The following is a 24,501-nucleotide window of genomic DNA, read 5'->3' on the forward strand; positions in this document are numbered from 1 at the left end:
GAAGAGCTCTATAAAGGATATTTTTGGTAACCCACATTCAGGAGTTCATTGCCATTAGATCAAGCTAATTGCCTGCCTTGTATTCCATTTGGCAACTTGTTAAACTAATTGAACAATAGAAGAATATAATGAACTATTATAATGAAGTTTATAATTAGCTGCCTGGAAAGGAACCCAGCATGAAAATATTTAAGATGCAAAAATATTACAGCATATTTAAGAGAGGGGGGAATGGGAAGGGGGGGACACAGATAATTGTTTCAACTTGAATTGGAACCAGATCCTTACTTGGGCTCGTCAAGGAGATCAGTAATGGTGAGCATATCTCTACATCCCTGATCAGGGATTCATTTTGGGTATTGATAGAGCAGGAGGCGGCTGGTCAGCTGAGTTGAATTCCTGGTAAGGATGAAAGGAGAGAGGGGCATTATGGGGAAAGTTATGTGTGTATATTTATGCAATTTTAAAAAGTTCAAGTGTGTAAGAAGAGTACTGCTGGATAAAACCAAAGGCTTGTCTAATCCAGAATTCTGTACTCACAGTGACCTACCCCAGAGCTGGCCTTAGGGGTGGGTGAGCTGGGCAGTCACTTGGGGCAAAGAGCTAAGGGGGCACCAAGCTGAGCTCAGCGACTCTGTTTTTTTAATGTACTGTCTGCAGTGAGCAAGCGTAGCAAAAGTCAAGTGTCTGCAACCATTCATTCACATTCAAACACACACACACACACACACACACACACACACATACTGCCTCAAGGTTCTACAGGTTATTTGGCTATTAACTGCAAAGATGACCCTCCTTCTTAAAGTATTTTCTTTTTTGATTCCCACTTCGATGTCATTTGCGCTGGGTAAACTGTGGAACACAGCTTTACTTTGAGGAAACATTGCCAAACACTTAGCACTTCAAATACTATTGTTGCTGTTGCTGGCATCTGTCTGTCTCAAGAGACAATACAGCGTGACTCTGAAGGTAAAGTCACACCACTGGAGAATTACAGCGCTTGCTGCAGCTGCAGAAACTGGTAACTCGTAACTGCTGTGTTTTACGTTGTTTCTGCTGTGTTAAAATGGCAAAGTTAAGCCTAGTTAAGCCCAGTCGCAGACGACTCTGGGTGGCAGCAACTGTTAAGAGCTTTTTAAAAAGTGGGCTAGACAGACTCACACACACACAGCACCAGGGCTGAATTCTGAGGCTGCCAACAAAGGAACCATCTCCACTCCGCCCACCAAATGGACAGATGGATCAGTAGGTGTGTGAGCTCTTTTTTTACAAGCTTCTTTACGGCATGACATTTTGGCAGCCAGGCGGGGTCGTGGGGTTGGCAAGTTTCTCCTGCTTTGCATCTTTCTTTCAAGTCGCCACCTGGCTCCCTCCCTCTCTGTCTGTCTCAAGGGGGATCCAGTCCCTGATACACTCAAACGGAAGAGGCTCTGGCAAGCCAGACGGCCCCAGGTACTGCAGCTGACACACTGAGGCACGTGAACATGCAATTACTAGGAGGGGGGGGAGAGAGAAAAGGACCAACTTTAGCTAAGGAGAAATGAAGAAAAAAACCCAACCCTGTACCATTCAAACCCTTCGCAACAGCATTTATCCTCCTGAGCCAACCAATCATTTTTGGTTGATCTAAGCAGCAAGCCAGAAATTCTGACTGCTCTAGAATGTCACAAGAGAATAACTATGTGAAGTAAAGGTAAAGGAACCCCAATCATTAGGTCCAGTCACGGACAACTCTGGGGTTGCGGTGCTCATCTCGCTTTATTGGCTGAGGGAGCCGGCATACAGCTTCCGGTTCATGTGGCCAGCATGACTAAGCTGCTTCTGGAGAACTAGAGCAGCACACGGAAACCCCGTTTACCTTCCTGCCAGAGCGGTACCTATTTATCTACTTGCATTTTTGGGCGTGCTTTTGAACTGATAGGTTGGCAGAAGCTGGGACCGAGCAACGGGGGCTCACTCCGTCACAGGGATTCGAACCGCCGACCTTCTGACTGGCAAGCCCAAGAGGCTCCGTAGTTTAGACCACAGCGCCACCCGCATCCTGCTGTGTTAACACCTGCTGTGTTAGCAGCACCCAAGTGACCTTCCAGGCAGTGTGTATGGAAGTCCTGAGCTGCCCAGATGACAAGACCCCCATCCAGGCCTTGCTGATATGATCCAAAGGAAAGCAGAGCAATACATTTGGCACCATCTTGGCTGTAGGAGTTGCTGGAAGGTGGCGCACAAGGCAACCATCCAACTGTTGTTAGGACTCCAGATTTGTGTAGGGTTTATTCCTTAGCCTTTTCTTCTCCTGAAGATGTCCCTCAAAGCGGTGGGTAATACAATAAACTACACTATGTTCTATAAACACTATGTATACACTATAAACACTATAATAACAACAAAATGAAATGAAGCTGTAAGAGGTCAGCTGGATACCTTCATATTTATGACTTATCTTTATTATTTTTAAGCATAAAAATAATGGATACTCTAAAATAAAGAATGCTCACCAAAAAACAAACAAACACCAAACCAGGAACTGCTATGAAACTACAAATATTAGAAGTCAAACCTGCGATAGTTCTGAAGTGTTATATGGCACACAGCCACACTGTGGCTTTTTCGAGGTGTAGTTTGTGCAAACTGCAGAACACTGGCTGAGAGATCAAGGTTTTGAGCAATGCCATTCTCAGCAGTTAGGACAAGTAGTGATGTGAGCCTCTTCTCCATCATGGTAGATCACAAGGACATTTTGATGAACTTCAGTTTTTCAGAAGCTACACTCACCACAGGCAACTTGTAAGTGGATGTGTCAGGAGAATTCGTAGTGTTACAGAGACATGAGAGAAGACACTTGGGTACCGTGGATGTACTTCTGGGCATCTCATGGGGAGCCTTTCACGGGAGGCAGGATGCGACGGAGACATCCCGGTGCAACACAACAATCTGCACCATCCGTGTCAGTGATTACCATCAGACAGGCCCCTAAGCAGGTCCAAACAGTGGGTGGCCTGTGTCTCTTCTAGTAACTTTTCAAGGTTGTACAAGAATCCCTATGTATTCCTGTGAGAATCAAGCAGTTCAAGTCACTCTTCTCTTGAAACACAAGCTGCGTTTACAAGAATTCCTGCCTGAATATTTATTCTGGACTACTGCACTCCTCATCGTGAGCCTGACCCACACATTCAAGCTGCCTCTTCTTGCAGTGCTTACATGGGGAGTCCTTGAAAGTGGCTTCAACATCAAGGGCTTCCATGAGCCCTTTGGCTGCGATAACTGCCTCTGGGCAGATGCTTTCCTGGCACAAAGTGATGAACTCCACACATTTCTTCACGAGGGAGATAACAGTTACAATGCCTGTTGTAAGGCACTGCATAGCCTTCTTTGCAATATTCAGGTGGAACAGGCACTGCGCTTCATGGAGAAGACCTGCATCTGCTTGAGGAGGCTCTGCTACTTCCATCAGAGCATCATAAACTATCCATGGCTACTAGCTAGGATGGCTATATTGGGAATCCCAAGAGGAGAGAATGCTGCTGCTCTCAGGTCGGGCTTCCCACAGACATTCGTTGGCCACCGCGAGAACAGACTGCTGCATGAGATGGGCTTTGGCTTGATGCAGAAGGCTCTTCTTCTGTTCGCTTTCCATGTGCAAAGGGGTTTGTTTTGTTTTTCCTCAACCACAACTGGCTTCTAAACAGGTAAAGGTAAAGGGATCCCTGACCATTAGGTCCAGTCGTGACCGACTCTGGGGTTGTGGTGCTCATCTCGCTTTATTGGCCGGGGGAGCCGGCGTACAGCTTCCGGGTCATGTGGCCAGCATGACTAAGCTGCTTCTGGCAAACCCAAGCAGCACACGGAAACGCCGTTTACCTTCCCGCTGGAGTGGTACCTATTTATCTACTTGCACTTTGACGTGCTTTTGAACTGCTAGGTTGGCAGGAGCAGGGACTGAGCAACGGAAGCTCACCCCGTCGCAGGAATTCGAACTGCTGACCTTCTGATCGGCAAGTCCTAGGCTCTGTGGTTTAACCCACAGCGCCACCCACGTCCCTAGCACCACATCTGGGATCAAAACGTAGGGTCCCGAATCAGAGACTATGATGCCTACTAAGCATTCATGAGTCTCAACACCTTCCTTACCGGAACTGTTAGCACAAGGGTAGCCAGCATGGTGTCTTCAAGGACTACAATTCCCATCATCCCTGGCCACTCGGCAGGCTGACTGAGACTGATGGAATTTGGAGTCCAGCAGTCGGGGGAGGGGGCACCACATTGCCTAGCCTTGTCTTTGTGCTTTAGGTATAATTCAAGGTGTACTTTTAAATCAGTTCTTTGATCCTAAGGGATGATACACAGCGTTGGCACACTGATGGAACAGCTCACAAAATCTTGACAAACCAATCTATCAATCCCATGCCAAATATGATCTCCCCCTTTTTTTCTTTCTACCTTCAGGGGCTAGAAATGAGAGGCATAAATGTTTTGCTCCAAAAGCACGAATGCGTAATGGAATTTGGATTGCTACAAGAACAGGAGGGGAAAGCGGAGAGGGAAGAAAAAATGTCCAATAAAATAAAAATTAAACCTACTGCTCTGCCTCCCTAGTCAGATTTAAATGACACTTGGTTCTGGCATTACGTCTCTCTGCCCTACAAAGCTGAGAGAAGTAAATTGAAAACTGGGAGAAGAGATAGAAGCAGTGGCCTTTGAGGTGTTTAATTTACAGGGTCAAGCAGGTAACCTAATAGAATTGTCACATTGGATTCAGAAATGTTACCAAAACTCAGAATCCTTGCATTTCTATGCCGGAGTAATAAGGCATTGCAGCAGCCTTGCCCAACCTGGGCCCACAAGATGTTTTAGACTGCAACTCCCATACAGTCATACCTCATGTTACGTCCACTTCATGTTACGTTCTTTCAGGTTACGTCCCGCCGCGACCCGGAAGTACTGGAAAGGGTTACTTCCGGGTTTTGTCGCTCGCACATGCGCAGACGTGCAAAATGACGTCACGCACATGCACAGAAGTGGCGAATTGCAACCCGCGCGTGCTGAAGGTTGCGTTCTCTTCATGTTGCGAACGGGCCTCCGGAACAGATCCCATTCGCAACCAGAGGTACCACTGTATTTTCCTGAGCTTTGACCCTGGTTGCCTGGGCTGATGGGAGTTGGAGTCTGACGAAATCTGGAAAGGTATCCCTTGGTTTATCATCTATTTCAGGGCCAGGGAAGCCATTGCCCTTTGGATGTTGTTAGACTCCAGCTCCTATCAGCCCAAGCAACCCGGGTCAAAGGTCACACAAAAAATGTCTTGTCTCTTATTCCTTTTGATCTGGGCACTGCTAAACTACAATTCCCATCAGCTCTAAGAGGCTTTGGAGACCCCCTACTCCACTCACAGAGCTGCAGATTGATTTAAGCATCAATCCCTCTTCACTGGGACCTCTTAGAATTGTAGCCCTGTGAGGGGCATAGGGAGTCTCCTATCAACTCTCAGCACCCTTTACAAACTATAGTTCCCATGATTCTTTGGAGAAAACCATAACTGTTTAAAGTGGTGCCATAGTGCTTTAAATGTATGGTGTGAACATGGCCAGAATACAATGTGGAACATAGAATACAAGAGGAATATAAAGTTAGGTGGCAAACGGAGGGAATAGGCCCCCTTTCATATGCTCTCCCCCATTTCACCACCGCTGTTCTGAAAGAAGCGTGAGTCCCCCAGCCATTGCGGAAGCCTCTGTCTTGCGGGTTTATAAATAATGCCTTAACCCGTCTCCCTGGAAATTCAATCAGACCCACAAGCCTTGAAAGCTCCAGACTCACGACGAAAGCCTTTTAATATTTGGATGGCATGGGAATCGACTAGTCTCCCCTTAAATCTAATCACAGGTTACAACAGGCAGAGCTGAGAATACGGCAGCCATCAATACAGATTTTGAAACTGTATGTGGCAATCAATACATTTCATCATCTAGCAGACGGTGGAATTTGATTTGTCTTCTCCCCCTTCCCCTTTTTTTTTCTTAACTCAGTTTTTAAATCAAACTGTCATCTTACAGTTGCTAAAGGGTAGAGACAGGGATGCCATTTTATTTAGTTAGTTAGCTAGTTAGTTAGTTAGCTGGTTAGTTAGTGAATAAACCCAGCAAGTTGAGACACTTGTTGACTCGCTAAAATACCTGCCTAGGTATGCCAACAGAAATTGTTTTTGAATTAAATGGGGTAGCATCAGGCCTGTTTACCCAACTAAAAGAAATTCTAAGTTTAATAAAATACCTTTAGCCCCTAGCAAAGACTTAGGCCCCATCCACACTATACATTTAAAGCACTATGATACCACTTTAAACTGCCATGCCTTCCCTCAAAGAATCCTGGGAATTGGCGCTATGGGTGCAGTTAGGAGACTCCCTATTCCCCTCACAAAGCAACAGTGCTCAGGGAACTCTGAGGGGAAAGTCTCTTTTAAGGAGATACCTGCTGTCTACTGTTTTGATAAATCATTAAGTTAAACAAGCTGCATCACCCTATCGCTTGCTAACATCCTTTTAACTAGAGATGTCAGGATTCGAACCTGAGGCCCTCAGCACACAAAGCCACTTGAGCTATGGCCCCTTGCCTTTTCTCTCGGAATGGAGGGTGCCACATATAACAAAGCTGGGTCTTGTCACACCTTTCCTTATGCAAAAATATATTTTAAATTTTTTAAATCTCTCCATACTTGCTGTTCCCCAGGAGCTGGAATGTATGAACAGGGACTATCAAAACAGTTTCCCCATTGAAGCTCAGTGGGAGAGTGCAAGATTTCCATGCAAAGGGTCCCGGGTTCAGTTTCCACACATCTCCACATGGGGTTGCTATTAGGTAAAGGTAAAGGGACCCCTGACCATTAGGTCGAGTCGTGGCCGACTCTGGGGTTGCGGCGCTCATCTCACTTTATTGACCGAGGGAGCCAGCTTCCGGGTCATGTGACCAGCATGACTAAGCCGCTTCTGGCGAACCAGAGCAGCACATGGAAACGCCGTTTACCTTCCCGCCGGAGCGGTACCTATTTATCTACTTGCACTTTGACGTGCTTTCGAACTGCTAGGTTGGCAGGAGCCGGGACCGAGCAATGGGAGCTCACCCCGTCACGGGGATTCAAACCGCCGACCTTCTGATCAGCAAGTCCTAGGCTCTGTGGTTTAACCCACAGCACCACTTATTTATTAAACTTCTATACTGCCCTTCATCCAAGGATCACAATATAAAAACACAAAAATACACGCCGTAGTAGCAAATGTAAACAACAACCCCACCAAACGCCACCAGCCTTGGGGTCCCTTCCAACTCTATGATTCTATGAATTAATTAAATTTATCTATCACCCTCCATCCAAAGATCCCAGGATAGTTCACAATAGAAAAATACAAAATGAGAATGCAAAACACTTAATAATGTATTTATGTCTCCAGCCCTGGAGAGACCCTGCCAAACAGTGTAGACAATACTGATCTAGATAAAGACCTGACTTGGTAAAAAGCAGCTTCCTGTGTCCCTCTTTAATTGCCCTTTATTGAGAACCATGAGGACTAGAATCTTACTTTATTTTTTAGGCAACAGACCATGCCTCAGCACGAGAGCCCCTGCTTTGCACACAAATGGTTTCAGGTTAAATCCTAGACGTGCCCAGCTAAGCCCCTGCTTAAAACCATGAGAGTTGCTACAGGTCAGTATAGCTAGGTGAGCCAGTGATCTGACTCAGTATAAGACAGCTTCCAATGGTCTGTGCCAACCCACCCATTTCTCCCTAGTGGAACTAAATAATGCCTTTCGTCAACACTTTGGAAGACGATATCCATCTAACACGTTTACGGTCTTTCTGAGCTGCCTTCCAACATTCTCTCCGCTAGATGATAATTCCCCCACGTCCCGGATGCATTTAAAGTTTGCTTGCAGGCCTCCTCCTCTTCCGTGTCCCTGCTACACCCCAGCAGAGCCGGGAAATCGTTCCATGATAGAGACAGAACCTTCAGAGCCAACGAAGCACAAAATAGATTTGGAATTCTCAAACACTCAGGTCACTTAAGCAGTCTCTCTGTCTGTTTGTGCTGGTCAGATTAAACTGGCCCCAGAAGCCCACTTTGGGCTCACTGCAGCCTTCTATTAATTCACAAAATGTCATATATCAAACTATATCTTGCAGTAAACGCAGAGCACAGGAATCTTGTGCCTGCTTGTTGCTTTATACATGGCCAGAAGGCAGAACTTCCTTACAAACAAGGTTGGAGTCAAACCCGCCGCCAGGCGAAAACATTCCTCTTTACCCAGGGCTTCGGCAATTAAATAATCTATGGCCCATTATTATGATTATTTTATTGTTATGCTGTGTGTTGTGCTTTTATTATTATGCTGCATAAATTACGTTCTTAATGTTGTATGCTGCCCTGGGATCTTTGGATAAACAGAGGTATATAAATTGAATAAATAAATGAAATAATAAAATAATAAATGTGTATCGCCCTAGGGCTGGTGGGAAGCAGGGGGAGGCACTCCCTATTGGCAAAACCTATTTGGTGTTTCACAACTTTCTGACTAGTTGCAAGACCTTAGCCAGACCTAGCAGAGTACACACAGAATCCACGGAAGCAATTGGCAACTTGGCTGCAGACAGGATAGACGAAGCAGGAATCAGGAACTTGTAGTTAGGTGTTTGTTATATACAGTGGACTATTTACCGGAAGAAAACACGGATCTTATGCTAGCTCTCTCTGACATGACTCTCAACTCCCACACTGAACTACTGAACTCCAAAAAACTGAACTACCAGTTAGTAGGCCATTAATTATCACTCCCTTGAGAGAGCTTGACCAGTCAGGGAGCTGTCTCCATGCCTCTGTTATCTCCAGGCAGACTTACTCCTTCAGATTGCCTTCTGGCTGTCTGCCAAACCTTAATTGACTCTGTGTGAGTAGCTGCACGTACAGTGGTGCCCCGCAAGACGAATGCCTCGCAAGACAAAAAACTCGCTAGACGAAAGGGTTTTCCATTTTTGAGTTGCTTCGCAAGACGAATTTCCCTATGGGCTTGCTTCGCAAGACGAAAACGTCTTGCAAGTTTGTTTCCTTTTTCTTAACACTGTTAATACAGTTGCGACTTTACTTCGAGGAGCAACTCATACAACGCAGTGTACATAGTAGCCTTTTTGAGGTTTTTAAAGACTTTGGTGATTTTTGAAGCTTTTCCAAAACTTCTTTTGCAGCCATTTGGTAAGTTAAGCTTTTAAAACTTTTTGGGGGGGTTGGATTTTGGGTTGGGGTGTTTGGAATTCAAGGACTTGGTGTTGGGGAGGGGTTTGCAAGAATCTGGAAGCTTGTGTGTTTTTTTCTGCATTTTTATGATTTTCTGTGACCATTGGGCCACTCTGCTGTTTTTAAAAAAAAATTCTGGATTTGAATTTCTGTGTGCTGGGTGGCTGGGGGAACAGTTGGGGAGGGGTTTGCAAGAATCTGGAAGCTTGTGTGTTTCTTTCTGCATTTTTATGATTTTCTGTGACCATTGGGCCACTCTGCTGTTTTTTAAAAAAAATTCTGGATTTGAATTTCTGTGTGCTGGGTGGCTGGGGGAACAGTTGGGGAGGGGTTTGCAAGAATATGGAAGCTTTTTTTTTTCTGGCATGGAGAGGCTGCCAGTTCTGATGTTTCTGCGGCTGAAGACTTTGCAGCGGAGTTCCTGGAGGTTGTGAAGACGGAGGGCTACGTTCCACAGCAGGTCTTCAACTGCAACGAGACCGGGCTGTTTTGGAAGAGGATGCCCAAAAGGACTTTCATCACACAGGAGGAGGCCAAGTTGCCTGGCGACAAGCCCATGAAGGACCGTCTGACCCTGCTCTTCTGTGCCAACGCAAGCGGCGACCTGAAGATCAAGCCCCTGCTGGTGTACCACTCGGAGAACCCACGGGCCTTCAAGAAACACAAGGTCAACAAGGAGCGGCTGAGTGTCATGTGGCGATCCAACAGTAAGGCTTGGGTCACACGTGTGCTGTTTGTGGACTGGGTCAATCATGCTTTTGGCCCTGCTGTCAAACAGTACCTGCTGGACAACGACCTGCCGCTGAAGCCTTTCTTCTGATGGACAATGCTCCTGCTCATCCTAAAGGCCTTGAGGAGGACTTGTTGGAGGAGTTCAGCTTCATCAGCATCATGTTCCTGCCGCCTAACACCATGCCACTGCCCCAGCCGATGGATCAGCAGCTCATCGCCAATTTCAAAAAACTCTACACCAAGGAGCTTTTCAGGCGATGCTTCGAGGTGACTGATTGCACCACCATCACCCTGCGGGAATTCTGGAAGGACCACTTCGACATCGTCACCTGCTTGAAGATGATCACCACGGCCTGGAACGGGATCAGCCAAAGAAATTTGAATTGCGCTTGGCGCAGCCTGTGGCCGGACTGTGTGGCACCAAGTGACTCTGATGCACCAGAGTCAACAGTGGTGCAGGACATTGTTGCCTTGGGGAGGACCATGGGCCTGGAGGTCACAGAGGAGGACATCAGCGAGCTGGTGGAGGAGCATGACCACGAGCTGACCACCCAGGAGCTGGTCGAACTGCAGGCAGAGGCTGCGCAGGAGCAGGCCTCGCTGGAAGAGGAGGAAGCAACTGAGGAACGGCTGTCCTCCAAAGAACTGAGGGACATTTGCCTGAAGTGGAAGGATGTGCAGGCTTTTGCACAGCGGCACCACCCTGACAAGCACGTGGCACATGACCTTGTGAACACTTTTGATACGAGGGTCATGTCGTCTTTCAGGGAGGTGCTGAAAAGGCGGATGAAGCAGCAGACCATGGACAGGTTCTTCAGCAAGAAGCAAAGAGTGGAAGAGGAACCTTCTTCGAGTTGTCCCCCAGAGTCTTAGAAAATGTACTGTACACTTTGTTGATTTTTAAATGTTTTTCTGTCATGTTTAGAAACTTAAATTATTGTTCCTTCAATTTTTGAAATGCTCTTTACAGTATGTGTGACTTTAAAGAGCACTTAATAAACTCTTGTTGTACCAAATTTGGCTTTGTTTGGACTTTTTTTGACCATAGGAACGCATTAATTGATTTTCAATGCATTCCTATGGGAATTCGTGATTCGCAAGACGAAAAATTCGCTAGACGAAAAAACTCGCGGAACGAATTAATTTCGTCTTGCGAGGCACCACTGTACACAGTTTCCCAACACTCCACACCTCAAGGCTCCAAGGCGAGTATTTTTAATTGAAAGATGTGGGCAAGCTTATTTATTGCCAGAAAAGTAAACTGTATTGGTCTGCTGCAACCAAAGGCTGGCAGCACCTTTATCAAAATGTTGATACAGTTTTAAAACAAATGTACATAAGATCATGTGGCTTGTTAGGCTTGCCTAAGAAGCAGGAGGGCGGGGAATTACAGGTGCTGAAAACAGTAGACTGGAAGGTCTAACATCAACAGACAAGGCGCTCCAGAGAATAGGAAGTAATAACGCCTCGTCTACACTTGTACACCTAAAGTGGGACTACATCACTTTAAACAGTCATGGCTCCCCCTCCGCAAAGAATCCTGGGAGCTGTAGTTTGTTAAAGTGGATGAGAGTCATTAGGAGACCCCACCCTCCACATTCCCCTCAAAGAACTACAATTCCCAGAGTTCCCTGAGAAGATAGGTTGGCTGTTAAAGCACTCCTAACAACTCTCAGCATCCTTAACATACTATAGTCCCCAGGATTTTTTGGTGGGTAGGGGAAGTATTCCGTCCTGAGACTTCTCTCTCAATCTGGATAACATTCAAAAAAACTCCACAAAGCTCTCATGTGTGGATTCATTGAAGATCACAAGGCACATGCAAGAACCTGTGTGTATTGCTCTTCTAGAACTAAGCAGCGAGAAGGTGTCTCTGTCCTGTTGTTGCTCTGGCTCCCCCTACTGTTTGCCTCCCAGCCTTCCTCCCTACCAATCACCAGCGCTACCTTTCAGCCTCTTCCCTCTCCTGCCAGATAATTCCTTCTCTTCTTCCCTCCCCCTAAATTCTCACCACCTCCCACCATTCTGTTCTTCCTTCAGCTCCTCCTCTCACCTTGACCTTCTGCAACTGCAAGCAATCTCCTCTTCCCACCCCTCCAAACGCAACTCCCAATCATGGTTTATTGCAGCTCCACCCCACGATTAAAAATAAAAATAAAGTGAAGCACTAATATGCTAGGTATACAATGAAAAGGTGGGTAGTTCTGTTAATTCTGCCTTCTCTAAAGGCCAAACTTTAGAAATGCCTCCGACTGGCCGTTGTTCTCTGTGAGTCGGAGAGGGAGACTTTGTCTGAGCATCAGGAGTAATGATGAGAAATTGCACAGACATCTGTTGCTTAACGACATTCGTATGTGGATAGGCAAAAAATATTCCATCAGAGGTTCACCACTGGGCTGGCTAACATAATTCCTAGAGGCTGCATTGCGTATCCAGCTTCTTCCATCTGCACACAGTGTGTGCCTAGTGAGTTGCTTCTACTGCTGTTGACGGTCTCATGATTGGAATCTAAACGAGGCCCCCAAGTCCCAGAAAGGCAGAAATCTGAAGGCTTCCAAATCTCAGTAGCCACTGTGTCGTGCCAGAGCACGACTCCAGCGCTGTGCAAATCTGCATACAATTTCGTTTCCTTTTTCTTTCTTTTTAGCTGCAATAAATCTAGGTTTCTATAGCTTCCTCGTTGTTCTATCTTAAAAAGGTAGAAGAGTGGAACCCCCTATCACACTGAAATCACTATTCAGAAGCCCCCACATCTTTGTAACAAAGGAAAGTAAACAGGCCAGCAAACAGGTTACTGTAAGGGGGCCCTTGCTGCTGTCAAAGGGTGCTTGGCCGACTTAGGTTAGGGGTGGGGAAACTGTGGCCCTCAATAAGTGTTTGGACTACAACTCCCATCAGCTCCAACCAGCATGGCCAATGGTTAGGGAGGATGGGAAGCGCAGGTCAACATCTGAATGGCCAGAGATTTCCCTTTTCTGACTTACAATCTTACTGCAACTAACAGGTCCCATCCCATTCACACAACACACTGTTATGATCAATGATATGTATATTCCATTATTCCATACGAGCAAAGAATGTGGAGCTAGACACAGGAGTTAGCTTTAGAATAGTGTGTGTGTGTGTGTGTGTGTGTGTGTGTGTGTGTGTGTGTTAAACAAGCTCTAATCCCTAATGCAGAGAACCTATACTTGGAAGTGCAGTGGTTAGGATAGCTACACCACAAACCTTCCATCTGCCTTATGCCAGTTTAAGTATCCCGGCTTCAAAAAATACTGGGAATTGTAGTGTGGCAAGTGAGCTGGCAATCTAGTAAGACTACTATGGAATTACAGTTCCCTAGGTTGACTGGGAAAAGAAAATCACTATTAACTTTGTAGCATGGAGATAGTCATGGCGGGACCAGTGGAGGGTGGTGGCACCTAGATCTGGTGGGGTGCCTGGTTGCAGCCAAGGGGGTCACGTGGGTAACCCTGCCCTCCCTGTGGAGGGAGGATGCCCCGAGGAGGGTCCTGCAAGCATCAAGGTGTCCGAGAATATGAACAGAAGAATGTTGGGCAGCAGAGAGAGGAACACGGTAGAAACTTGCTTGGCGCCAGATTGTCACACTTGCTTCTCTTCAATCACTTATGTGGGAACTCGAGTTAGAGGAGCAGCAGTTGAGGAAATCTCAGCACCATCTTTCCTCTCACTGCTTTCCCCTTGAAAAATTACCCCCCTCCTTCCACAACTTTGCCACTGCATAACAGAGGTCCAAAATTCTTCCATACATATAATTCCAGCCTCAAATTTCAATCTTGTGCCACTTGTGTAAGTACAACCTGCTGTAGAGCCAGTGTGGTGTAGTGGTTAAGAGCGGTAGACTCGTAATCTGGGGAACTGGGTTCGCGTCTCCACTCCTCCACATGCAGCGTCTGGGTGACCTTGGGCTAGTCCCACTTCTCTGAAGTCTCTCAGCCCCACTCACCTCACAGAGTGTTTGTTGTGGGGGAGGAAGGGAAAGGAGATTGTTAGCCGCTTTGAGACTCCTTAAGGGGAGTGAAAGGCAGGATATCAAGTCCAGACTCCTCTTCTTCTTCTATATCAAAAGTAAGGCTGCTTAGGGTGAGAACTAATGGTAGTGGTTCTGCAGTAGTACAGTAGTATGCCTAAAAGCAAATTTTAGATCCCACGTCTAAAGGAAGACACCTGCTGGAGAGAGTTGTATATTAGCACTTCAAGGTTGTTGCTCCAATCATTTTGAACAAATTCACAGTTCTGGCCCACACAGAGCCCATTGCAGTAGTCAGTGTTGGCCGGTGCCTACTGAGATGGTAGTGCAGAAGGCAGGGAGCCCAAACAGTAGATGCCAGAGCCAATGACAAGCAGAGTCCACTAATTCTTATTTTGTCCCCATCCTCCTTCCTGCAGAGCCCTACCAGTTACAACTTGAGACTAAGGAGGAGGAAGATGATAGGCAGTACCACCACCTGGACTGGTTGTAAGAAGGCAGGCAGGTAGGGACTAGCTGAGAGTAGACTAAGGTTGGTGGGGCAGTACCACCTTTGCCCTAATGCACCAGCCTCCAATGCCTCAGGGACCACCCAGAGACAGGCCTTGCAGGGGACCCCAAGAACATCACAACTGGGTGATAAGAGGATGTCTTATAACAAAATACCAGGGTCAAAAGTGACTTCAGCTATGACCCTAGACTCCATAGAGTTTTGGAGGACAGAGGAGAAGGATGGAAATGGCCTTTCTGGAAGCAGAGCAGAAAGAAATATCATAATGGACCAGCCTCCACAGACAGTACTCTAACCTGGAAGTCACTAAGGCAGTGGCTAAATCTCTATGCTCACCAGAACCCTCTGCACCAGGCCAACACCAGATCCTCCAAGTGTCCCTGTTTTCCAGGAACAGTCCTGGATTTACAGAAGCTGTCCTAGTTTCTGATTTGATCCTGCAATGTCCCACTTTTCCTAAGGACGTCCTTATTTTCATTGGAGAAATGTTGAAGGGTATGGAGTTGTGCAACCCCTTGAGCCAAGGAGATAAGTAACTTTAGAAGGCATCTAAAGGCAGCCTTGTATGGAGAAGATTTTTTAATGTTTAATCTTTTAGTATGTTTTTATATGTGCTGGAAGCAGCCCAGAGGGGCAACCCAGTCAGATGGATGGGTATAAAGATGATGATGATGATGGAATAAAGGTAAAGGTAAAGGGACCCCTGACCATTAGGTCCAGTCGTGGCCAACTCTGGGGTTGCGACACTCATCTCACTTTATTGGCTGAGGGAGCTGGCGTACAGCTTCCGGGTCATGTGGCCAGCATGACTAAGCCGCTTCTGGCAAACCAGAGCAGCGCACAGAAACACCGTTTACCTCCCCACCAGAGCGGTACCTATTTATCTATTTGCACTTTGATGTGCTTTCGAACTGCTAGCTTGGCAGGAACAGGAACCGAGCAACAGGAGCTCACCCCGTCACAGGGATTCAAACCGCCGACCTTCTGATCAGCAAGTCCTAGTCTCTGTGGTTTAACCCACAGCGCCACTTATTTATTAAACTTCTATACTGCCCTTCATCCGAGGATCACAATATAAAAACACAAAAATACACGCTGTAGTAGCAAATGAAAACAACCCCACCAAACGCCACCAGCCTTGGGGTCCCTTCCAACTCTATGATTCTATGAATTAATTAAATTTATCTATCACCCTCCATCCAAAGATCCCAGGATAGTTCACAATAGAAAAATACAAAGTGAGAATGCAAAACACTTAATAATGTATTTATGTCTCCAGCCCTGGAGAGACCCTATCTATTTATCTACTTGCACTTTGACGTGCTTTCGAACTGCTAGGTTGGCAGGAGCAGGGACTGAGCAACAGGAGCTCACCCCGTCTTGGGGATCTGAACCGCCGACCTTCTGATCAGCAAGCCCTAGGCTCTGTGGTTTAACCCACAGCGCCACCCGCATCACAATGATGGAGTAGGTCATCCCTATTTTCAATGGAGAAATGTTGCAGGGTATGCGACACTGAAGATTAAATTCTTCTACAGCTGTGTGCACACGATATGCCAGGTGTGCTCATACACTAATGTTTTACAGAAAATGTGGATGATGGCAAGGAGGAGAGAGTATGGGGTGGAAGCCCTGCTCCCTCAGCTGCCATGGCTCACAGGGATGGGGGCTAGGGTTGGGGAGATGAAAACTGCAGGTTCGAGACTGAATAAAAATACCTGCAGCTTCTTCCTGCCTCTGTCTCGTGGCTCTGCCTCTGTGAGCTCCACTCACCAACTTTTGCTCACACCTGCTGAGCGATCTCTCATTCTCCAGGACAGAAAGATGTGCCCTAACTCTTTATCTGTAAAGATAATGAAAATTGACTGTATCTTTGTATACACCTGGTTATTGCTACAGAAAAAAGATTGTAACATTTTAAAGTAAAGTTTAGTTGTTAATTTAAAATTTTAAGTTCAGTTAAGTGGTAGTTTATTTCATGAATAAAAATAATGCACTTTATGACCATGAGTTTGTATTCAAAAATCGTTTGCCTTTAAAAAACCTCTCTGGGTGCATATCCGATTTAAATGTGCTACACATGTCTATGTATTCTTCCGCAATTCTCAGTTCACCTGTGGGTATTTGAAGCACCATCATCTATCATTTTTGTATTTGTGCATTAAAAGACTAGGCTGCCACACTATGCAGGAAACACGAACAAGAGATTAAATCCCATCTGCTACCACCAATTCTTTTTAAAAAGAAACCCACTTTGGATAAGTCTTAGTATACTTCCTCAGTTAACTGGCGTCTCTCTGAACCAGCTGGCATTAATTAATGTACTATTCCGTATTTGCTTATTAATAAAGATTACAGTGGTACCTCGGGTTAAGAACTTAATTCGTTCTGGAGGTCCGTTCTTAACCTGAAACTGTTCTTAACTTGAGGTACCACTTTAGCTAATGGGGCCTCCCGCTGCTGCTGCGTGATTTCTGTTCTCATCCTGAAGCAACGTTCTTAACCCGAGGTACTTTTTCTGGGTTAGCTGAGTCTGTAACCTGAAGCGTCAGTAACCTGAAGCGTCTGTAACCTGAGGTACCACTTTACAGTGCTTTGTGAACACCAGCAATTTTGCACGAATTAAAGAATATATGATGAGGTTTTAATGAATACATGTACAGTGGTACCTTGGGTTACAGACGCTTCAGGTTACAGACCCTTCAGGTTACAAACTCCACTAACCCAGAAATAGTACCTCGGGTTAAGAACTTTACTTCAGGATGAGAACAGAAATCACATGGCGGAGGCGCAGCAGCAACAGGAGGCCCCATTAGCTAAAGTGGTACCTCAGGTTAAGAACAGTTTCAAGTTAAGAACGGACCTCCAGAACGACAACCCTACATGGACTTATGGTGTCTTTATTTGCAATATGAGGGCTTTTCCAGACTGGTGATTTTTGTGGGTGTGCTGTGCAGCAAAAATAATGCACGAGTGCTAGATTTATGCAGGAGCGTCTGCAAATCATTCCATTTTATTAGTTGTTCTGTGATACTGCTGCAGTGTTACTGGGGTCTGGAGAAGCAACAACAGCAGGGGTGGGGGAAAGCAACCCCAGAATATCTACACTCTGAAAAGTTACAGGATTTCAGGAGGAAATTATAGGACACGCACTGATTGGAAATAAAGCCACACTCCTGCCCCAAGACTTTTGCAGGTGCCAGCGTTATTGAAAGCAGAATAACCACAATGACAAATCATCCTGAATCCACAATGAAAAGCACCTTGCTCGGTTGGTTACAGTGTGGTGCTGATAATGTCAAGGTTGCAGATTTGATCTCTGTAAGGGACAGCAGCCCAGTTTATTGTGCCCCCTCTCTTTGGCCCCTGTTCTCGAGGCTCTGTGATGAAACCTCTTTTCCTTCTGCAAGGGTGATACATTGCCTGCTTCCAGGGGCCTCTAGAATCATAGAATCATAGAGTTGGAAGAGACCACAAGGGCCATCAAGTCCAACCCCCTGCCAAGCAGGAAACACCATCAGAGCACTCCTGACATATGGTTGTCAAGCCTCTGCTTAAAGACCTCCAAAGTAGGAGACTCCACCACACTCCTTGGCAGCAAATTCCACTGTCGAACAGCTCTTACTGTCAGGAAGTTCTTCCTAATGTTTAGGTCGAATCTTCTTTCTTGTAGTTTGGATCCATTGCTCCGTGTCCGCTTCTCTGGAGCAGCAGAAAACAACCTTTCTCCCTCCTCTATGTGACATCCTTTTATATATTTGAACATGGCTATCATATCACCCCTTAACCTCCTCTTCTCCAGGCTAAACATGCCCAGCTCCCTTAGCCGTTCCTCATAAGGCATCATTTCCAGGCCTTTGACCATTTTGGTTGCCCTCCTCTGGACATGTTCCAGTTTGTCAGTGTCCTTCTTGAACTGTGGTGCCCAGAACTGGACACAGTACTCCAGGTGAGGTCTGACCAGAGCAGAATACAGTGGCACTATTACTTCCCTTGATCTAGATGCTATACTATTGATGCAGCCCAGAATTGCATTGGCTTTTTTAGCTGCCGCGTCACACTGTTGACTCATGTCAGGTTTGTGGTCAACCAAGACTCCTAGATCCTTTTCACATGTACTGCTCTCAAGCCAGGTGTCCCCCATCTTGTATATGTGCCTCTCATTTTTTTTGCCCAAGTGCAATACTTTACATTTCTCCCTGTTAAAATTCATCTTGTTTGTTTTGGCCCAGTTCTCTAATGTGTCAAGGTCGTTTTGAAGTGTGATCCTGTCCTCTGGGGTGTTAGCCACCCCTCCCAGTTTGGTGTCATCTGCAAATTTGATCAGGATGCCCTTGAGTCCATCATCCAAGTCGCTGATAAAGATGTTGAATAAGACCGGGCCCAAGACAGAACCCTGTGGCACCCCACTAGTCACTCTTCTCCAGGATGAAGAGGAACCATTGATGAGCACCCTTTGGATTCGGTCAGTCTGAACGTGAGGTGGGCCTAGAATGGAGAGAATCGCCTGCATGGAGGACAGGGAAGGGTGCTTTGAGTGTGGAGAAACTGGCCTACTGTACAGGGGCAACATTTGCTCGTTTGTTGCTCCACCCACTTTTGTCTCTGGCCCCACCCACCACCGGCCCATGGCCCTCAGAAGGCTATCCAGAAGGGAATGTGGCCCCCAGACTACAAAAACACCCCCCTGCCTGGACTAGGAGAAGAAGCAGTGTGGAGAAGCTGAAGAAAAGGGAAGAAGGAAAGAGATTGTAGAGCAGAAAGGAGAGTGGAGGCTCTGAGAGACCGAAAAGTCCTGTGACAGAAACTGTTATTAAACTGGCAACAGTTAACCGACATTATTCATTTAGTCATCAAACCTCCAGTTGCCAGGGAACTAGAAGGAGTTTCAAGTTGGGTCATTGCAAAGTGTTGTTTAATTTTCCCATTAATTGTTATATAACTGTTCCTGAACTGGCTTGCAGCTTTTAACTTTTACAAGGTAAAGAAATACTGTTTTATTAGACTCCTGAGCGACTGGAGGGGTAGATTGCTAATTTATCTCTTCAGGGATTCCCCTACACACCTGTCTGTTGTAGCCCTGAATCCCCAAAGGTCCCATTCTCCCCTCAGAATAACGTCTATTTCCCACGGGGTCGCCTAACTCTTACAACCATACCTCAACAATATATCCAACATGGAAGGTTGTAGGTCAGCACCCTTGGCCCCAAATTTCTAGTGCCTGATTTTGACTGAAGAGGAAAGTAATTTCCCTGCATTTTCAGCTCTGAACTTTAACCTTTGCTTGGACAGTTGGTTATTCTGTACCTGTGGCCATTTCTGTGCCAACAAAATATTCAAGATGCCAACTTTTGTTCTGATGGAAAGAGTAGTCCAAAAGTAATCTTAAAAAGAGGTTTAGGTTTTTTGGAATGCTGCTACTATCACCACTGAGAATGCACTCTTTCTATCACACTCAATATCTACCTATTTCTATTGCTTTTGAATGGTGTTTCATATGTTGTACACCAGTATCTTTAATGATATGGCAGTATATTAAATGCTTCTATAAATGAACAAACTTACTCCACGGGCCAATGGGAAGGCAAGTTGCAGTCCAACAACTTCCCAAATGCAACAGGTTGGGAAAGGCAGGGAGATTCAGCCATGTGTGAAATCTCTGCCTCTCTTACACACATTAAATATATATATGAGAAAAGTCATGAGTGACTTACTCAACATCATTTTTAATACTGCTCTTCTCCCTCTTTCATTACACTGGGCCTTACGCTGCTGCTTTTCAGGGAGGCAGGTATACACCCTATACCATTAAAAGACATTTTCCCCATCAAAGAATTCTGGACCCCGTAATTAGTTAAGGATTGTGAATTTTAACTCTCTGCCAATAATTCTTTGAGGGGGGGGAGTGTTTTGAATCTGGTTTAAAAGGTGTAGCGCGTACACAGCTCCTGGGCCATCCAATGAAGCTGAATTTTAGGAGATTTAGGTCCGACAAGAGAAGTACTTTGTCATACAGTGCATAATTTTCCACGGGAGGCAGTGATAGCTTGAAAAGGAAATTGGACAAAGTCATGGAGAACAAGGGATGCGGGTGGCGCTGTGGGTTAAACCATAGAACCTAGGACTTGCCAATCAGAAGGTTGGCGGTTCGAATCCCCGCGATGGGGTGAGCTCCCGTTGCTCGGTCCCTGCTCCTGCCAACCTAGCAGTTCGAAAGCACGTCAAAGTGCAAATAGATAAATAGGTACCACTCCGGCAGGAAGGTAAACTGTGTTTCCGTGTGCTGCTCTGGTTCTCCAGAAGCGGCTTAGTCATGCTGGCCACATGACCCGGAAGCTGTACGCCAGCTCCCTCGGCCAATAAAGCGAGATGAGCACCGCAACCCCAGAGTCGTCCGCGACTGGACCTAACGGTCAGGGGTCCCTTTACCTTTACTATGGAGAACAAGGCTATCACTGGAAGGGTCGTAGCTCAAGGGTACGGCATCCACCTTGCATGCAGGTCCCAAGTTCAATGCTCGGCTTCTCCAGGTAGAGCTGGGAGAGACTCCCTGCCTGAAACCTGGAGAGGAGCTGCCAGTCTGTGTGGAGAACACTGAGCTTGATGGACTAATGATCTGACAGTATCCTATGTTCCTGCGCATGAATGTCAGAAGCAGATCACAACTTTCTTCACGGGCCTTACTTGTCTCTGTGCTCCTTCAGTTGTGAAAAACATTTGGTCACAAGCTTTGCAAGATATTTCGGGTTTTGTTTTTTGTTTTTTTGAGAGAGACTTCTTGCAAAACAAATCAAAAACCTATCTTTTTAGAGAACAGAACTATCCAAAATGCTTTTTGTGGGGAGCAGCTTTTTGGCACACCAGAAAGGCAATCATCTCATTTTATAATTATCAACAACGCCCAAGAGTTCTCAGTATATCAACAGGACGCATGTATATATGTATACAATGCCTTATGAGGAACGGCTAAGGGAGCTGGGCATGTTTAGCCTGGAGAAGAGGAGGTTAAGGGGTGATATGATAGCCATGTTCAAATATATAAAAGGATGTCACATAGAGGAGGGAGAAAGGTTGTTTTCTGCTGCTCCGGAGAAGCGGACACGGAGCAATGGATCCAAACTACAAGAAAGAAGATTCCACCTAAACATTAGGAAGAACTTCCTGACAGTAAGAGCTGTTCGACAGTGGAATTTGCTGCCAAGGAGTGTGGTGGAGTCTCCTACTTTGGAGGTCTTTAAGCAGAGGCTTGACAACCATATGTCAGGAGTGCTCTGATGGTGTTTCCTGCTTGGCAGGGGGTTGGACTCGATGGCCCTTGTGGTCTCTTCCAACTCTATGATTCTATGATTCTATATTTATAAACCGAATAGAGGTGTTTATTAGGGGACTCTCTTTTTTGCTGTTTAAAAAAAAGGAGGAAAAAGAGGAGAAGGCTTATTCAGGAAGAAAAGCACACACAAGTTGCCAAGCAACATGGACAAACTATTTATAAAACTCCACTCCACTTTTTTTAATTAAAAAAAGATGAGGCTAAAATTTCCAGGCATGTGTGGGCTTTGAAGAGAGATGACAAGTGCTCCTTAATTACTATTCCAAGGTGAACATGGGGGAAAAAAGCATATAGCAGCAGTAAGAAGTAAGAAAAAAGGATTGTGCTGACATACCGGAATGCCTTCAGTTTCCAGAATGAGGCTGGGAACATGTCGGGCAGAGAGTGCGACACGGATCGCTTCCCTGATGCGTTTCACCAAATCTGGGGTGAACTCTTGGTTGATGGGCATCTCTAGTAAGAGGATCACCATTTCTTCGCCGTCTTTGTTGTACTGAGGGACGCAGAGGCTGTCCGAAACCTCCTCAAAAACTTCCACTGAAGAGACAAAATCTAGAACTAGTTGCCTCTGCCTGCCATTGCCTCTGGCTTAGACTTATTTGTGCCCCCACGCCCAAGGCAGGGAACAGTAAACATGTGCCCATTATCAAGCCAGGCCATGGTGGCTTGCAGGGGCAGCTGGCACTCCGTAAGCCTGGTAGGGCAGAAGGCAGGGAGCCCAACACTAGATGGCGCCAGAGCCAATGGCAGGCACAGCCAGCTTGGTCTAGTTTTGTCCCATTTTCCTCCGTACAGAGGAAACGGATGGTCTCAGCACTCTTAACTAACTGCAGTTCCCAGGATTCTTTGGGGGAAGAAGCCCTGACTGTTTTAAGCGGGATAGTGTAGCCTTTTAGTCCTTTCTCATGGGTGGAAGAGCATTGCGCCTGAGGAGGGAAGAAGGAGTCAACAGACACCGAAGGGTTAAACCAGAGAAAGAGCTATTTATTCTGCCTTCCGGGTAGCAGAAGGAGCTAGCGTGATAACTCACAAGCAAGCACAAGTTTTACAGCCATTGCACCCAGCATATATTCCTTCCAGTTCCCTTTGCCCCCCCCCTTCTCCCCCTCCTCAGGAGGAGAAGAGAAGACTCCCTGGAAAAGACCCTGATGTTGGGAAAGATGGAGGGCACAAGGAGAAGGGGGCGACAGAGGACGAGATGGTGGGACAGTGTTCTCGAAGCTACCAACATGAGTTTGACCAAACTGCGGGAAGCAGTGGGAGACAGGAGGGCCTGGCGTGCTCTGGTCCATGGGGTCACAAAGAGTTGGACACGACTAAACGACTAAACAAGAAGGGCAGAAGCAGGGAGACTAACAGCAGGTGGCGCCAGAGGCAATGGCAGGCAGAGGCAACTAGTTCTAGATTTGTCTCCACCTTCCTTTTCCTCCCTGCTGAGTTCTCCAAGGGCAACACTGAGCCCAAGGAGGAGGCAGCTGTCAGGCAGTGCCAGCCCTCTGAACTGAATGTAGCTAAGAAAGCAGGCAGTTGGGGGCGCTGAGAGCAGACTAGCCTAGTGGGGCAGTGCCCCATTCACTGTAATGGGGCAAGCCTCCTTTGATGTTCTTAAGAGCCTCTTTTGGGAGTGTCAAATAAAGGGACAACATAAGGCTATTTAATTTTGGACCTTAAAACCACAAGCATTTGGACCAGATTTTTCCTATTCCTGTCCGCCAGGCTCTTTGAGCAACCGTCAGGTTGGTTCCCCGAAGTGGAACAAATGAAGAACTAGTTTTATCGAACGGTAATTTGTTGTGGTGTTTAATCCTCATTTTCTCTTTCAATGTGACCTCAGCGTATTTGTATGTTGTTGCTGTGACCTGCCCTGGGATCATTTTATAAAGAAGGGCAGGGCGTAAACTTCACAATAAATCATGAAGCCTCTCTCATTTACCAAAACCACGAGTTTTCCTTAAGCAATTTTTCAAATTATCCTGTGCAGCACAGTGGCTTTCAAACCCAAGTTGCAGGCGGCTTTGGAAACGTATCTCAGGTGTTCCTTCGTGAGATAATCTACAATGGCATCTCCAGGTAAAAGGCTTAAATAGCAAATGATGAGAAAGAATGTCTGTCTAAGTTATTAAAGAGCCTTCCCCAACCTGGCTGGAGCTGATAAGAGTTGGGAGCCTGCAACTTGCTTGGCATTGGATTGGGCACCATGCAACTTGACTTGGGGGAGAAGGAGGTACAGTGGTACCTCGGGTTAAGTACTTAATTCATTCCGGAGGTCCGTTCTTAACCTGAAACTGTTCTTAACCTGAAGACCACTTTAGCTAATGGGGCCTCCCGCTGCTGCCACCGCGCCGCTGGAGCACGATTTCTGTTCTCATCCTGAAGCAAAGTTCTTAACCTAAAGCACTATTTCTGGGTTAGCGGAGTCTGTAACCTGAAGCGCATGTAACCCAAGGTACCACTGTATTTGCTGTTTTGCCTCGGGCAGCAGTATGCCATGGACCAGCCCTGCATCAAAGGAAAGCTTGTGCCACCTGACAAAGACCATAGGATGCTGAAACAGAAGAGAGGGGAAGAAAAGAGTGGGGGGAGTTTCTGAAATTTCCTGGCCCAGCCTCAGAAACGTCAGCCAGCCAGCAGAGCCAGACTGACACTGTGCCCCCGT

At 46.3% G+C, this 24,501-nt stretch overlaps 1 long non-coding RNA gene across 2 annotated transcripts in view; it reads right to left on the reverse strand.

Annotated features, from left to right (window-relative positions):
• LOC309521574 overlaps window positions 1–22,391 on the reverse strand; it is a 33,823-nt gene extending 11,432 nt beyond the window's left edge. The window contains exons 1-2 of one of the 2 annotated variants that reach the window (XR_014214729.1): window positions 22,180–22,391; window positions 289–399 (exon numbers count right to left, since the gene is read on the reverse strand). This is a non-coding gene — a long non-coding RNA (uncharacterized lncRNA). The remainder of the gene's footprint in view (window positions 1–288; window positions 400–22,179) is intronic. The other variant, XR_014214728.1, reaches the window with a different exon arrangement.
• Window positions 22,392–24,501: the final 2,110 nt, after the last annotated feature.

Source organism: Podarcis vaucheri (genome assembly GCF_965113315.1).
Source record: "Podarcis vaucheri genome assembly, chromosome: 16".
In the NCBI taxonomy this organism is placed as follows: Eukaryota; Metazoa; Chordata; class Lepidosauria; order Squamata; family Lacertidae; genus Podarcis; species Podarcis vaucheri.